This window comes from Protopterus annectens, chromosome 3.part1, assembly GCF_019279795.1.
Source record: "Protopterus annectens isolate FY-2018-M chromosome 3.part1, PAN1.0, whole genome shotgun sequence".
In the NCBI taxonomy this organism is placed as follows: domain Eukaryota; kingdom Metazoa; phylum Chordata; order Ceratodontiformes; family Protopteridae; genus Protopterus; species Protopterus annectens.
Window position 1 is genome coordinate 45,982,419 of NC_056732.1, and position 18,016 is coordinate 46,000,434.

Sequence of the window (18,016 nt, forward strand, 5' to 3'; positions counted from 1 at the left end):
AAGCTGCCCCACGAAGGGGTCAATAGAGGGTGAGTACCTTGCCCTGGGTGTGAAATTTATGCCTGATTTCGACAAACATGGAGGTTCCAATGTCTGTGTAGGTGCAGCAGGAGAGGTTGGCATGAACCGGGAAACTGAATATGTCAGTACCGAAGAGACTGACACCGAGGTTTGTGGTGCCATAGTAGATGGTGCTGAGGAGGTTGTCTGTTCTGAAAGTCTCAGAACCTTAGCCTTTGGTTCCACTGAAGTGGTGGGAGTGGAAGGCTTATGCTTTTTTTGCCACCAGTACCAAAGGAGATGGTGGCACCGAGTGACTTTTCTTGGTTCCAAAGTCTGAATTAGTGGGTGATGTGTTGATCTTGGACAAAGCTTTCTCAAAAGAAGACTTAATTAGCCTTTTAATATTAATTTGTGGCTACATTCAACCAAGGCCCAGTTGCTGAAAGCCTGGCAGACAGTACATTCCTAGTTTATATATTTTTAAGAACAGCCTGGACACTTATTATGGGAATAAGTGTTTTGGCATATTGGCAAGCTAGAAGGTCATTAATGCCCGTGCCTGAAATATTTGTATGCATGTATGTATTCCTGGTCCAGATGAGCTGGGCCCGAACAACATATACAGGAAGAGTTTCCATTGAGTTGGGCATCTTCCGTTCACAATCTTGGCACTGTTTAAAGCCCATAGTGCCTTTCGACTTCTCAGTCATGTTGAGATGCCAAAAAAGAAAGTAGTGGTCAACAGGCGGCAGACACACTCACACACACAGCAGAGACAGAAGGAAATAAAGGAAAAACTACCAACAATGGTAGATTAAGGTTACCTGAGAGGTAGAGAAGGGGAAAGATATTGGCAACTATGGTAGGAGACAGCTACCTATGGAGGCAGAGAAAGACAGGGAGAGGTACTATCAACGACGGTTAAGACAAAATACCATATGTTAGGGAAAAAACACTCACTTGACCAGAAAGTGGGTAGAAGAGATAAAGAGTATACAAATATATATCTAGATATAGAAAAAGATAAGATTAATTATTAACAACAAAAGAAATTTTTAGTTAGCTGTGAGAGAAAAGAGCTGATGTGTCTTGCAACAAGAGTGGCAAATGAGATCTGAAATAATATGGAGAGAGGTATTGTAGGTAGAACTTAGCTCAAGAGTTTTTGGCTGGCACGAGCTATATAACGTCTGAGCTGGTTCCGAGAATCAGAACAGTAAGCCAAAAGTCAAGGATAAATGACAATTGACAACAATCAAATCAGAGGTTTTAGAACACAATGCATATTATGAATATTGCGAAGTACGAAACTTTAATGTCTGGTATTACTGACTTGACTGTAATGGTCTGTGACTTTTGGGGGCTATGATGAAGACTTCTGTACAAAGCGAGGAGGAGCAGCAGATGACACCAGGGAGTCATTCTAAGTGTGTTACTCTAATCCATTTAAAAGAACAACAGGTCTTGCATCCCAATGCATTTTCTTAACAATAAGATAAACGAAACTCTAATGTCTGTCATTTCTGACTATAATTATTTGTGATTTATGAGGAACAGTGAAAAACTAAATGCAATACTGAGGACAGTCTATTAGCTCAGGGATAGGTATGGGGTGATGTGTGTATTGTGTGTGTGTGTGTGTGTGTAATCATTTCTGATTTATGAGGAACAGTAGAAAATTAAAAGGCAATACTGGGGATGGTGTAAGAGCTCAGGGATAGGTAAGGGGTGGTGTGTGTGTGTGCAATCATTTCTGATTTATGAGGAACAGTAGAAAACTAAAAGGCAATACTGGGAATGGTCTATGAGCTCAGGGACAGGTAAGGGGTGGTGTGTGTGTGTGTGTGTGTGTGTGTGTGTGTGTGTGTGTGTGTGTGTGTGTGTGTGTGTGTGTGTGTGTGTGTGTGTGTGTGTGTGTGTGTGTATTTGGATGCATGTATGATATGGAGGAATAAATGAGTTGGGTGCCTGTGTCAATGCAATGCATGGGCCGTCAGTGATGATTACTGCATAAAAGTACTTCTTAGTGCTTATAGTAATCACTGAGAAATTCAGAAACATGCAGACTAGCCAATAATGAGGTCTTTCTTCACTGCACCTCCGAATTGCTGGTTTTCATGATCACACTAAAAGGCTCTTTTGCTGCAGCCTTACTGCTTCTGAATCCCCGCCTCACTCTTTTGACTATATTTTTGTATTCCTTAACTTCTTCTATTCCTCTTTCATGTTTTCCTCCTTTGTTGAATATTTTTCCCTAGATTTCCCTGTAAAGAAACCCACAACTCTATCCATTCTCCTAAAAATCTGTTATACCACCATGGTTGTCCCATAAATGTTTAATCTTCTTTTTCTATTCATCATTTCTGTCTGTGCCAGAGTCAATCTTTCAGTACCCTTCCCCATTTTAATTATGTTTTTGTTAGATCTAGACAAGTTCCACTTAGAACAGTGATTAGTAAAACATAACATACTCTTTCTCCCTTAATTTCTGTTAAATGTCTTTTTAGAATATAAAACAAATCAATCTGTTCTAACCCTATCCTTGAGATATATGAGGACTGTCTCTTTCCTAACCAGAAATCTCCTATTTTCAAACAATCTTTAAAAATCTTTACATCTTGTATGCTTTTGCCTCCTTTGTTATACACATCTTAGTTTAAATCCTCATTCACTATAATGTATGTCCACCACAAAAAATGCTTTATTTCCTCAAAAATCATCATCCCTTTATTATAATTCACACACACAAATATTGCAAAAAACCCTATTAACTAATTCCTTTATTCTATCATCCATTATCAGCCCCCTTCATGGTCTTATTAGTAATACATCCATCCATGCAATTTGGAAAGGCTTACTGTAGGTGGAAGCCTTAACATAGTCATTTCCCATCTACAGTAAAAGCCTTCCAGAGTCTTAGACCACTGAGGAATCCTGTTAGGAGGAGCTTTAACAAGGAGAGAATCCCATTGGCAGAGCTGCATACTAGTGTGGCAATCCGGGGGAGTGGCTAATACTAATCAGTCATTTGCTGTCCCCCGAAAACGCCAGGATGTCATGATTTATGCAGAAAATCACTTGGCTGTATAAATTACCACTGCTGGATGAAAAAGTGGACAGCGATCACCCATTCAATCGCATGGAAGCAGGTAAGGTGCAGGTAAGTTCAAAGATGTAGGGTGGAGAGTTTTAGTCTGTGGAGAGTATGCGTGTGTCTGTAGAGGCATGAATCTATAAATGTGGGTGTGTCTGTGTTTCTGTGCACATGTGTGTGGGTTGGAGTGTGTATGGGTGAATGACTGAGTGTTTTTGTGACTGTGATCAATTGTGATTGCTTGTTGTTCAAGGGTAGATGTGTGTGCCTAAGTCTGGATATCATGGAGACTCTGTGTGTGTGTGTGTGTGTGTGTGTGTGTGTGTGTGTGTGTGTGTGTGTGTGTGTGTGTGTGTGTCTGTCTGAATATGTGGGTATGTTCACTGTAGTGGAGTACCTTTGCCAATGCGAGGTACCAGCCACCATGGAAACACTGCCACCATCAAGTTTGACAGCATTCATGTTAAAAAGAGGCAATTCAGAGATATGCTAATGAAACAATAATGAGATCTTTCTCATTATGGCTACAGCTGTATCTGAAGTGCATTTTAACACTGTTGAATAAATTGACCCACCTGCGGTAGGCAATTTATCCAAAAGGTGAGGAGTGTTCTGAATTCCACAGCATATTTTTTTACTTTTTAACCCTAAATAACATAAGCCAGAGCATGTACGCATGACATTAGTCCATATTATTTTATCATTCCATGTCAGTTCCAAATGATGTTTTTTTTCCTCTTTGTCAGATCTCTTATATCCAGTAAATAATTTTGTGCTGCACCTGTTTACATCACTATATATCTCTTAAAAAACACTAAAGTTCTGTCTGTTGTTAAACTGTTAATATTAATTTATGTAAAGGATAATTAGCCATCTCCCTTACTTGCAAATTTCTCACCATTTCCTCATATTTTTCTTTTATGCACTCTTGTTCTGAGTTAAACTTCTTTAACCCCCTTATGAGTGTTATCTTATTTCTCCTTAGGCCTCCACTGAAAATGGGTTTTGCCCAGACGGAGTTTCACAGTCAATAAAGACAAATTATAAAATAAATAAGTAAAGTCCATACCGTGACACAATTAATACGAGTAGTGTAGATATAAAACCACAGCCCCTCTTCATCACGTATGATTTTGTGTTAGCAATTGTGATTATGCGCATGTTCATCTCGGAATGAATAACAACGTCCAAAGGCTTCCTGTGGATTCGTGTTTCATGGTTATGCACAAAACTGGTACGCATTAGTTAGTGTGCAAGATTCATGAGCACTGTAACACAATGTGAAATGAGCACTGCAGATGTTCATGGAACACGGTTTCTTCAGAAAACACTGATGGTTGAATGGCTACATAAATTATGCTTACACACATCATCTATATCTATATATATATATATATTCCTATACAAATACCGATGTATAGTTTACCCCTGCTCTTGTGGCTGAAACAGGCCCAGGTGGCAGTCCACTTACTTGATTAACAAGCAACAAATAAATAATTCAACATGTTCTCCTGCTGGCCAGCATTCCAAGTTGTGGTCATGAAGTCAGTGGAATCTGGGTGTGGAAGAGGATTACAGATGCTGTCCCACATCGCAATGAACATCTTCTACTCTTCTCCCAGAAAGATGTTTGCTGGTATTTCAGTTTTCATTATGTCTTCCTGAGATCAGTTTCTTCTCATTACTGCACAGAACTGTCAATCCTCATTTCAGAAATAAATTACGCTTCTCCCATCTGACAGGGGCAGGTATTTAACATCATACTAAAAACAGCTGCAGTGCAGCAATAGCCATGATTCAAGCTTAAGAGACCAGGAAAACAAAAGTTCCCACAGCCTTTTCATTTGTGAGTACATTGGTGTCTTGGGACCACTTATTCACTATTGTCTGATATCACTGAACTTTGTCACAAAAAGAATTTGCTTATTTAAAGTTATTTAACATAAAATGGAGCAAGACTGCTAATTCCTCTGTCTACCATACCACTGATTTACTGGCTCCTCAGAAGTTTAAAAAAGACTGTACCATACAAACACCCACAGAGCTTTCTCACTAAAAAAAAATCAAGGGCCTACATTGTAAAACGATGCAGATCACCTCAAAGCCTTAGCTCTCTTCTCAGTATCATACAGGCTACAGAGAGGCAACCTCTGCCTCACGTATAGAACCTCAACAGACCATATTCTATCAACCCTATCACACGTTCACAAAACCAATGCTGTCAAACACCTGTTCATGGGACCTGATTTTTTTTTTCAAAATGAATGTAACATGCTGGAGGGACAGGCATGCATCACAAGAGAAGACCATTCCAATGGAACCCTCTTCCTCTCCACATAAAGCAAAGTACCTCTCTTACTCTTTTCAAATGCAATTTGGACAAATGGAAGGGTAACTGGGATGGGTTCGCACCTCTGGCACTCAAAGATAGGAGAAACATATAATTGCCCTGACATAAACTTGTTTGATCCACCTTTGGATATTCACAATGAAAAATATAAGCGCTAATAGTTGCCATGGTAATGCAAGGTTAGGCTTCTTAAAATCCTCACAGATCATTAGCCTACTAAGTACCTGCAAACATATGAAAAAAATGCAATAGTTAGGATAGGCAATTCAAAGAGTCTTTAAGAAACCTGCAGTTGGGGCTTCATATGTCACTGTCCAACACTGCAAGCCTGGACCATTACAGAGACATTAAGTACCATGACCCATTCTCTCAACAACCTAGAAAGGTGCAGCAATCATAGGCAGTGGTGGATTTAGGCATTGGCGCAGGGGCATGCGCTGCCTCCTTTTAAAGCTGTCAATCCTGGACAAGAAAAAGTACTTACATAGGTTCATAGGTAGGTAGGTACTAGGCTATCTGCCCGAGGGCATTTTTAAGCCTAGCCAGAGTGTGTCGGCTTTCGCTGCCCCATTGATTAATCAACTGAGCCTCTGTCAAGCAGAGCCAATGAAGTGATCCCAGGGGTGTATTTTCTGTTACCCATCCACTCAAGTCTTCTCTTGAAGAGTGTTAGTGAGGGGCTCTGCCTAATGTAGTTAGGAATTTTGTTCCAAAGCATGGGGGGTCTCTGTGACAGGAATCTATCCCTCCAGCATGTTCTATTTATTGCTGTGGCGAGGTTTAGCTCACTAGGGTGCATGGCTTGCAGTGACTTGGATTTCTTTAGGTGGAGCATGTCCATCAATTCTGAGTTGGACATGGCTTTGTAAGTCAGGCAGAGATCACCTCTGAGTAAGCGATATGCCACTGAGTACAGCTGGAGTTTTTTCAGTCGGGCTGCATAGGACATATGTTTGAGGCCAGTAATGCTGTTGGTGAGGTGCTTTTGTGGTCTTTCCAGCTGTTGGAAGTGTCTTGTGAGGTACATCCCAAATGGGGCATTGTACTCTGTGATGGGTCTGATGAGTGACGAGTAGAGGGGCACTATAACCTCTTTATTTCTAGATGCGAACCCCTTAGTAATTAGATGGGCCACATAGAAGGATTTCCTAACTACTTTGGCAATATGATTGTCAAAGGAGAGATTACTATCTACCTGGGTCCCCAGATCTCTTATTACCTCTTCTGTATTAAGGGGGTGCCGCCTATGTGGTAATTCGTGGGTGTTTTGTTTTTCCCAAATGGGATGACTATGCATTTTTTGGCATTCAGCTTGAGGCCATGACTTTGACACTAGGTGTCTGTCTCAGTAAGGCCTTTTTGAAGGACGTCCGTGTCAGCCAGAGAGTCAATTATGTCTCCCAGTTTGCAGTCATTGGAGAACTTGGTTAGCCATAGTCCTCCTGTGTTTGCCTGTACTTCTGAGAAATATATGCCGAACAGTAAGGGTCCCAGAACCGAGCCTTGCGGGAAACCACTTGTGACTGGTTTAGAGTTGGACCTGGAGCCCGCTATTCTTACCGTGTGAGTTCTGTCTGTAAGCCAGTTGGCAACCCATCTTGTGATGTAGGGGTTTATGTTCAGGCTGGTGAGTTTTTCTATAATACCCAAGTGAGGAATGGTGTTGAATGCCTTGGCGAGATCAAGCTAGGCTGTGTGAACTACCTTTCCCTCGTTTATGACCTTGGTGACTGTCTCCAAGAAGTCAACCAGGTTTCGTAGGCATGATCTGCCCTTAACAAAGCCGAACTGGGTCAGGTCAAGTGTTTGGAGGTTCCCAATGTCTTTGTTAATGAGTTCCATGATGATGCGCTCCATAGCCTTGCAGACCAGACATATTAATGCAACCAGAAAAGAATACTTTCGCAATTCGGCAAATAATGTCAGTGGGGTTTTCAAAGGAAAAACAACTTCAAAAAGATCAACACACGGCAGGTTCAGGTTAAGGCACTTTAATCTTGCAGCAAGGAGACAAAAATGTGCTAATACAGAGTTTGTCTAACTAGAATCAGGAAGTGAAGCCATTCTTATACATTTCTTACAAGACATTGCCTACTAGGCTAATGTAATAAATCACAAGTTCTTACAATATTTCATAGCAGCTGTTTGTCCATGATTTTCTGCTGGCACATATCAAGTTTATATAAAAAAAACTTCCTAAGAAAAACAATGTGGCCTTGGAGACCACCGGTTAGATACAACTTCTCACTATATGATGTTACTATTCAAGGTACTATGGCTAATTTGAGCACAAAGCAAGCACAGATTATAGTTCATTTCTTCAAGCAGTATTTGTTCAACTGTATCTATCTTTTCTGCAGCTGTGCATGTTCTCATAACATGAACAGAGCTGATTGCTCAAGTTCAATAACATTATAGAAAACAGTATTGTTTTATTCATTATTTTCCTGACCTAGCAGATAATCACCTGCTTCTCAGTAAATTTCCAAAAGGCATAAACATGAATTTTGCTGTGCTAGCAAATACTAGGTCAGAGAGCATCTTGCAGTTTCAGAAAGCATCTTGTAGTTTCATACAAAACTAAGCTGCACATAAACTAGAATGAAATGTGTTAACCCTTTTAGCTTCTAATAAGCACTAAACATATACATTAATACATATTTTTCTGACATTTCCCCCCTGTTAATACTTTTTATTCTATTTTCAAAAGCATAAACAGTTTGCTTCTTCTCCTAACCTCTTCCGTTCAGAATTTGCAGTTAAGAGAGTCATTCAGTTTAAACTTATGAAACTGTTTCATTTTTCAACAGTTCTTCAAATTCAGTACTTTGATACAAAGTCTCAGAAACTGACATGTCTATAAAATCTTTAATTAATCTTTTCATGCAGGGAATACCACAACAAACACACACTCCTAATAGGAGTAATCCCACACAAATGGCAATCAAGATGTTCATTAGGATGCTACTCCACCCCCCAAACAAATTCTGGAAAATATCCGTCAGTGGGTCTGGGCCTGGTTTGGTCATGACCGACACTTGCTGAATTACCTCAAGGTGGTCGTTTATCTCATGCTGGTTGTCAGGAATATACGAACAACACTCCTCTTTTATTAAAGCGCAAGTACCGCCTTTCGCCGCTAGGGTGAAGTCGAGAGCCATGCGGTTTTGAAGCACCACAGTTCTCATAGCGTTCAGTTCATCAGTTACTAATTTGAGAGCAGAAAAAGTTGCATTGCTCATTACTTCGAGAAGTTTGGACAGTTTTCTCAGCTCCCAAATCGATTTTACTGTGCCATATGCAGGGGCTGTACCTGCCCACGATATAATAGTGTCACTCAAGTCCATGTGTGACAGTTTATCTTTGTTTTTCACGGAGTTATGGTTTCTCCAGCCTGCTTCGATTTATTCCACTGGATTCTCAGGTTTCTTGATTGGATTTCCAGGTTTCTTGGTGACCTCTCTGACATTTTGAATTCTTCCCTGAGGCAAAACTGCAGTGTGTCATATGGCCAGAACCAGGTAACCCAAAAAACAACTGCCGGACCAATTCTCAGGTAACCATTTGTATGCCTTTTTCCCACACACAAAATAACAATCTTCTACTTTAGTATTAATATATACTTGCCCTGCATGAAACATTTTTCTATCAATGATAGTTAGCTGTTTAAAAAGAACAGGATTATGTTGTACTTCATTAACTGTTTTGTGCATTGATTCAAGAAACGAGTCATAATTTGTATCACAAATGGAACCTGCATTATTAGCTTTGGTATAACATTTGTAAGGAACAGTCACATTACAATTGCTCCAACCCACCTGAACAGTATCATTTCTGTAAAAACATACAATTCCCTTTTGTGTAACAGGCAGGTACAATGCTATTTTGTCTTGTGATTTCACAGTTGTAGTATCAAAAATCAAATCTTCCCAGGTCTCATTGACCCCTAGGGGGACAGCAGTCATTAACAATCCCCCGTATGCTGTTGGTATAGCTGTACAAACCCAACAATTTGAAACATTACAAGTCTCAGCATACACATGTTTGATCGCTTGGTAAGTGTTAAAGTTTGGATGCCAGTCTATGAGTAAAGCATCACATTTATTCAGTTCAGCTCGTGTGGCTGGAAAAAGGAAAGGCCACAGCAAAAAGATTAATGTTATCAGTATAGTTAATAGAATGATCATGCAATACTTCTGAGGTTGTTCTGTATTCCTATTTGCTCCATATCTGGTCATTTTGTTCTTGTGTAACAGTAACAAGTTTTTTGTCCAGTTCAGAGTTTTTGACCAGTTTACAGTGTGTCAGATGAATCCATGATGCTCGCTCTGCGATCTTGACTGCAGTGGGTGTTGACAGTAGCACTTGGTATGGCCCTTCCCACTTCGGTGATGTCCAATTCTTCTTTTTGATGACTTTCACCCAGACCCACGTGCCTGGGACTACTGCTGCTTCTGATGGTCTGGTTTGTTCTTTATCTGAAACAGAATTTAACTGCAAAAGTTGTTTATTACTTAGAAGTCGTCTCATATATTCTGCGAATGAACTGTCGGCCTCCTGGTCTGTAGGCATGAGAGGTTTCCACTGAAGTATATAGTATGCTCTCCCAAATAATTTTTCAAAAGGAGTTAACCCCTTTGCATTTGGAACAGTTCTCATGCTCAACAGTGTCAGATGCAGGCAGTACACCCAATTCTTTTGTGTCTCACTAATTAACTTCCTAAGTTTATTTTTCAAAACCCCATTATGCCTTTCGACTAGTCCTGCAGATTGTGGATGGTATGCACAATGGTTTTTCAAGGAAATTCTGAAATATCGGCTCAACTGTTGTATAGTTTGATTTACAAAGTGTGTGCCATTGTCACTGTAGATCTTATCCGGTATGCCAAATCTAGGAATAATTTCTTTAACAAGGATTTTTGCAACAGTAGCTGCATCTGGATTTTTGGTCGGAACCGCTTCCACCCATTTGGAAAACATATCTATAATGACAAGACAATACTTCTTATTTTTGCATTTGTTCAGTTCTATGAAATCCATACAGATAGTATGGAATGGGTACGGTGGTGCAGGGAAACTCCCTTGCTTAGGCTTCAACGCCCCTTGTGCATGATGCTTGTTACAAACATGGCATGCCGCACAAAAATTTTTTGTGTAGTTTGTAAATCCATATGCTGTCAACACTCGATTCACTAATTGTACCATCCCCCCTGTTGAGACATGGCACTGCCCATGGCTCAAAAAAGCTGCATATCTAAACAAATTAGATGGCAAAATCATTTTTTCTTCTTTGGAGATGTACAGCCCTTTCTCAAGAATTGCTCCTCGTTTTATCCATTTCTGTTTTTCTACTTTCGTAGTAAGTGTCTGCATTTGTTTTCAACATTTCTAAATCTAAAATCTCAGAAGGTTGTAATTCCTCACTCAAAAGAAATATTTCTGAAGCTGAAGCTGCCTGCTTTGCAGCTGTATCAGCTCTCGCATTACCTTTTGAAATCCTATCCTGTTGCTTGGTATGAGCTACACATTTACAAATAGCTACTTTCTGAGGTAACTGAATAGATTCTAACAAATCTAAAATAAACTGTGCATGATTAACCGGTTTACCAGTAGATGTTATCATTCCTCTATTCTTCCACTGTTGCGCAAAAACATGTACAGTAGAAAAAGTGTACTGGCTGTCAGTAAAAATGTTCACACATTTACCCTTTGCCAAGGTACATGCCCTTGTCAAGGCAATCAATTCTGCTGCTTGTGCAGATAAGTTGTGTGGTAAAGACTTTGCTTCTAAAATCTCAGTATAAGAAACTACTGCATACCCCACTAGGTTCTGCCCTGTAGGACCCCTTCTGCATTTGCTGTCCACGTAATATGTCACCTCGGCATCATCCAAGGGAACATCCGTTAGATCTTTTCTAGGCAGTGTCTTTTGCTCAATCTCCTGCAGGCAGCTGTGTGGTGTGCCGTCCGCAGGGGTCGGGAGCAAGGTAGACGGATTCAAAGTTGTACATCGTTCAATTGTCATATGAGGTTGGCTCAACAGTATAGTCATACAGGAAAGATGTCTAGCAGGAGAAAGATATGCTACTTTTTCTTGCAGTAAAATAATCGCGACTGCATGAGGCACTCTCAATGTGAGAGGGTAGAACAACACTACTGAGGCTGAAGCCTGTACTGCCATTGCAGCTGTGACTACTGCTTGTACACAGTGGGGCAGGGATCGTGCCACTGGGTCCAGCTGTGATGAATAGTAAGCTATGGGGCGTTGCTTGTCCCCATGTTGCTGTGTTAACACTGATGTCATATAGCCTTGCTTACAATCTACAGTTTGGAAAAAACGTTTATGATAGTTTGGTAATCCTAAAACTAATGAGGATGCTATCAATTGTTTTAGTTTGCAGAAAGCTGATTCTGCTTCTGGTGTCCATTGTAATAAATCTTGTGCTGCCATAGGCTTCTTGTATATCAAGTTGGTCAGTGGAGCAGACTCCAAGGCATAGTTTGGAATCCAACTCCGACAGAAATTAGTCGTACCCAGGAAGGACATCATTTCCTTCTTGGTAGTTGGTTTGGGTGCTTGTAAAATTGCTATTTTCCTATCTTCATCTAATGTTCTGCCTTCTTTGGATATTACATATCCCAGGTATTTAACCTGCTTTCTCCAAAGCTGCAACTTGTTTTTGTTTACTTTATGTCCTTGAGTGGCTAAAAAATGTAATAATGCTATGGTATCTTCTCTGCATTCTTGCTGTGTGGGGGCTGCCAGCAGGATGTCATCTACATAAAGTAAAATCTGACTGCCTCTTGGTGGGCTAAATCCCGCCAAGTTGCTTGCCATTTCTTGTGAGAATATTGTTGGACTCACAATATCCCTGTGGTAGTCGCATGTATGTATACCTTTTCCCCTGAAATGTGAATGCAAACCAATGTTGGCTGTCAGGGTGTATCGGTATCGAAAAGAATGCATTGCTAATATCTAACACAGAAAAATACTTCTGTTGAGGCTTCAAATCATTCAATAGGGTGTGTGGATCTGGCACCGTAGGTGCTCTAGGTATTACTGCATCATTTACAGCTTGTAAATCTTGGACCATACGCCATTCTCCGTTTGCTTTCCTGACAGGAAATAAGGGTGCGTTACATGGTGAATCGAGAGATTCTACCAGTACTCCTTCCTTAAGTAAAGCTGCTATTATAGGTTTGATTCCTACTTCTGCATCTTTCCTTGAGGGATACTGTCTCTTTTGAGGTCTGAATGCTGATTTTGGCGTGATAGTAACTGGTTCTGCTGTACGAATTAGTCCTACATCTGACTTCCCTGTTGACCAGAGAGTTTCTGGTATGCTCCATAAGGCATTTTCTTCCTCTTCTAGTAAGAGTGCTAATCAGCTGTCCTCGCTAGACTGCAAGTGTACAGCTGGGTGTGTCTGTGCTATCCAGTTTAACCTCTGCTTCTGTACTCCCTGTTCTGACAATTCTAACTCTGTCTGTTTTTCCCACGTTGTGATTTTTTTCTCCTAGGTCTGCCCATTTTACATTCTTGTCCTTAGTCAAACTAACATGTGGTAATCGATTAGATTTATAGAGTGCAAAGAATTCCTGGGGTAATGAACAGCTAACTACACTGTTCCCTTCTGTGTCCCAGTACAGATTACGTAATACTAATCTGTTTGCATGGTTTCTAAACAGTTCTTGCTCATATTCTTTATCAGGTCCTGGTGTGCTACAATAATACAGAGTACAGTGCAACAAATGCTGTTTATCAGTGTCAAGGGAGGGGGACTTACTGATGGCTACATTCATCAGCTCTTTGGTTACTGCCCCTGGACCAGTTGTGACCAAGTCCTGGCTGTACCAATAAAATGTTTCGCCCTCCGGTCACACCACAAAAGTATCCATTTGTCGCTGTGCTTCCATACCCTGCATAGTTGGAACTACTGCTATGCCAAATATCTGCATAAGATCTCTGCCCAAAAGGTTTACCGGGCATTTTGCAGAAATAACAATTTTGCTTTTCTGGGTCATCCCTGAAACAGGGTCAGTTATTGCTATGTTATGGGAGAGTGGCTCCCGATACAGCTGTCCATTAGCTGCTTTCACTAATATGTAATCGAGTGATTCTGAATTTTCTGGTAGTTTGGAAGGATGTATCAGGGTCCGCGATGCCCCTGAGTCACACAGAAATTTAACTTCCCTCCCCTCTACCAGAAGCGTAATTTCCAGTTTCGTATCTACCAAGTAGAGCTCTAGGCTCAATAATGCTAAGTCTAAAATTTCACTTTCTTCACTATCTGCGATTTCTTGCACTTCCTCTATTTCTTCTATCACATTCTCTACTCCCTCTATCACATTTGCATTTGTCTTTTCTTGGTTATTCCCTTCTAGTGATTCTTGACTATCATATAGTCAGTCCTTACCCTCCTTATCTTCCATGGCTACCTTCTTGTTTTGCTTGCAATCCCTTGCTAAATGTCCTTTTTTTCCGCACCTAAAAATTCACCCCTTTTCTTTCTCTCTTCAAACTCCTCTGATCACTTATCAGATTGTTTATTTTCTGGGCATTTTTCTTGCTCTTTTTCCAGGACTGTACTACATAAACTTCTGCTCCATCTTCTACAGAAAATACTTGAGCTTTCTTTTTTTTTTTACTGTTAAAATGCCTTTCGGCATGTCTAGCATATTCAAGTAGTGACTGTAATCTACTTGTACGATGGTCTACCATGTGCTTTGTAATAAAGCTGCTTATAGGCAAAATACTGCCTTTTAAAAATGCATTCTTTAGCTGCTGCTCATATGGGGAATCACGTGTTTGGTCTTCAGGTACCTGCATTCCACAATGGTTATTAAAACACTCTAATAATCTAGCATAATATCTGTCAACAGTTTCACCTTCTTGTTGGATGCATTGATTAATGCAAGTCCAATCTGCCCTAGGCTTCCATTTCTCAGAGATTCTGTCTGTAAGACCTTTTACTCTGTTATCCAGTTCTGCATTGCTATGTGGGAGTGGCTTGTGTTCTGCGTCACGGGGATTCCAGTTGCCACTGATCATGTGCCAATCTGGACCTACGATTTGTCTGACTACTTTTTCTACTTCTTCTCCATTTAAATGATAACTCAACCTCATGCTCTGTAAGTCTTCTAAGAATTTTCTAAAATTAACTTTTGGATGGGGAATTCCCTCTGTAGCTCTCCGTATGTCTTCCGGTGTCCATGGTCTATATACTAGGAGAGTTGGGTCCTGCCCTTCCTGTCCTGCCTGAGGATTTGGTACTTCTATGAGCAGACATATCTCTTCTTCACTCATAGCTCGTGAATTTTTGTTCATTTGATATAACTCAGTATCCCCTCTTAAGTCTCGATGGGATCTCTGACAAACGGTCTTGGCTTCACGGAGACAGCCGGGTATAGCGGAGGTGGACCAGCTTGTCCATGTGCTTCATATTCTGGTAAGGAAAGCGGAGGGGGCGGAGGGACTGATGCTATTACCAAATTATTGTCCTCTCTATCGAGAAACATAGCTTTTGAATTATTACTTTTTGTTCCCTATGGTTTGCTTCCTCAATCCACCTGTACGCCTGAGGATTGCCTAATTGATGTTGCTTTTTTACCTGACCTTTTGTGTCAGTTTTAAGCTGTTTGACAAGTTTAATAAGTGAGGATTTTTCTAATTTGCCATCAAATTCATATTTATTAACCCATTTTGTATAGTACCTAACATTGTCGGCACGCAGTAATTGCATATATTTTGCATCTTCAGTTAACAGTGGATCTTGGGAGCTTTTTGTGCACTTATTTCCCATATTGTTCTGACTGTTAAAATGTTATGTAACCCTTCTTATCTTTATGTGGTACCATGATTTCTCTTCTTCACAGTTTATCTAGAATAACTGTCTTACCTATTCTGTTTCCCGGATCTATGACAAGACTGCAATCTTCCTGTCCCTGACTTGTACAAGACAAATCTCCTGACAGATGATACAAATCAAGTCCCTGATCTAAAACAGAAAAAGGTAAATCTCACCTTACCTGAGCCTCCGTGATTGAACGTCTGGTTCGAGGAAAAAACGTTAACTTGTCCCCTGGTTGCAGATCAGAACAGTGGCTGGCCTCTTTTGAACGACAATTCAGCCGGAGGACTTTCAGAGCAGAAGAACCGATGTGGTCTCTTCCCCATACAGTTTCATGCCACCTGGCCCATCTGACCTGAGGCGAAGTGAGAGTTTCCAGTCCGAAGGACCAATCTGTCAAAGGAAAAACAACTTAAAAAAGATCAACACACGGCAGGTACAGGTTAAGGCACTTTAATCTTGCAGCAAGGAGACAAAAATGTGCTAATACAGAGTTTGTCTAACTAGAATCAGGAAGTGAAGCCATTCTTATACATTTCTTACAAGACATTGCCTACTAGGCTGACGTAATAAATCACAAGTTCTTACAATATTATTTCATATAGTAGTGGTTTGTCCATGATTTTCTGCTGGCATATCAAGTTTATATAAAAAAAAAACTTCCTAAGAAAAACAATGTGGCCTTGGAGACCACCGGTTAGATACAACTTCTCACTATATGATGTTACTATTCAAGGTACTATGGCTAATTTGAGCACAAAGCAAGCACAGATTATAGTTCATTTCTTCAAGCAGTCTTTGTTCAACTGTATCCATCTTTTCTGCAGCTGTGCATGTTCTCATAACATGAACTGAGCTGATTGTTCAAGTTCAATAACATTATAGAAAACAGTATTGTTCTATTCATTATTTTCCTGACCTAGCAGATAATCACCTGCTTCTCAGTAAATTTCCAAAAGGCATAAACATGAATTTTGCTGTGCTAGCAAATACTAAGTCAGAGAGTATCTTGCAGTTTCAGAAAGCATCTTGTAGTTTCATACAAAACTAAGCTGTACATAAAATAGAATGAAATGTGTTAACCCTTTTAGCTTCTAATAAGCACTAAACATATACATTAATACATATTTTTCTGACAGGGGTAAAAACAAGTGTAAGCTGAATCTTCACCAGCATTTTGTGAAGGACGTCAAGCTCAAATGTTTGACTGTAATCCTCAGTAGTTTTCCAGAGTTAACCACATTTTATGAAGGTCAGACCCAAATATGAGGCGAAATTGGGGCTTGATGATAGCGATCTTCAGATCTGTTTCGCTTGTGTAGTCTTCAAGCAGTAACATTGATGCCGGAGGTTAAAGGTACACAGTGCACAGGCTTTCTGTATTTGGCACATTTAACAGAGGGGCAGGTTTAGGGATGCACTTATGAAACTAACACATAGAATTGTAATCACCTAAGAATTTCAAAAGTGCTGTGATAATCAGAATTGGGCTTTAATGCTTCAATAGTCCATCACTTTCAAAGTACATTATTGTTTAATAAAAAAAGGTATGTGCTTGTAGGCGCATTGAGAGTTGGAATTGAATTTTTGTATCATTTTGTAAATTTGGTTTCTGATCACTTTTTGTGAATTAAAAATCAGCTTCGGGGTATTTGCAGGTTCCTGCCCTCTTTTGTCCGTAACCGTTTACTACTTGTCACATACCAGCATATGAGAGTTCGCAGCCTCTTTTCTCTGTAGTCATTTCCTACTTTTAACATACTGGTATATGACATATAACAATCATCGGATTTTCGAAGTCTGGTTATACCTTTATTTTTCTACATCTGTTCTTTAATTTTATTGTTTCAGTGAAACTTTCACTGAAACAGCTGAGCTGTTGATCGTGGAAAAGAAAATACAACTGCATTGCGCTGAAAATGGCAAAAGTACCAATGATATGTTACATTTTTCAGTTCCAATTAATATTTTCAGTGAAATGAGCATGAGATGTGATTGGAGGTTGTAATCATGTGACTATTGCTAGTTGCTCCTCCAACTGTATCTCCATTGTAGTCAAGTTAGGCTTGTTGTGGTGACAGCTTCGATAGAGGATCCCTTCTGTGAATCCAGGCTTGTGAGAAAAAAATATTTTTTCAAATAGTCCAGACTCCTGCAAATGTTTTTTTTTTCCAGAGCTGAGGTTAGTATTTGGAGAACTGCTGCAATTTATGTGTGAACAATTGGATAGTGTTGACCATGAAGGTATTTTTTTCTAAAGTTTTAGGGCTTGAAGGAGCCAAAGCAGTGCAGTTGAGACTCTCATTTGTTAGGCTAACAGGTGGGAGTCTCAACTGTACCTGGTACACATATCAAACTCGTTAAAAAAGCATTGACATTGTTTCCAGAAGCAAACTGAAAACCCTGTAACTTATTGCATCATTTTAAATACAAAAAATGTTAAAAGTAAAAGGGTTATTCCATCTACACTGTTAAGGGATTGCAAGATATGGAAAAGATGCTTTTTCAGTTTTTGGGTGAGATTTTCATTACTTCAGAAACTTATCTGTGACACATTTCTCAACCTCCTAATTCTAAAATCAAAGACAATGCCAAAACTAATCCAAGGCACAGGTCCTAAATCAGGAATATTGTGTTTTAAATATTGGCACTATAAACGTAGAAAGTTTATAGAAAATTAAGGCACTATACAAATTTTCTGAGTAAGAAATAAAAGAA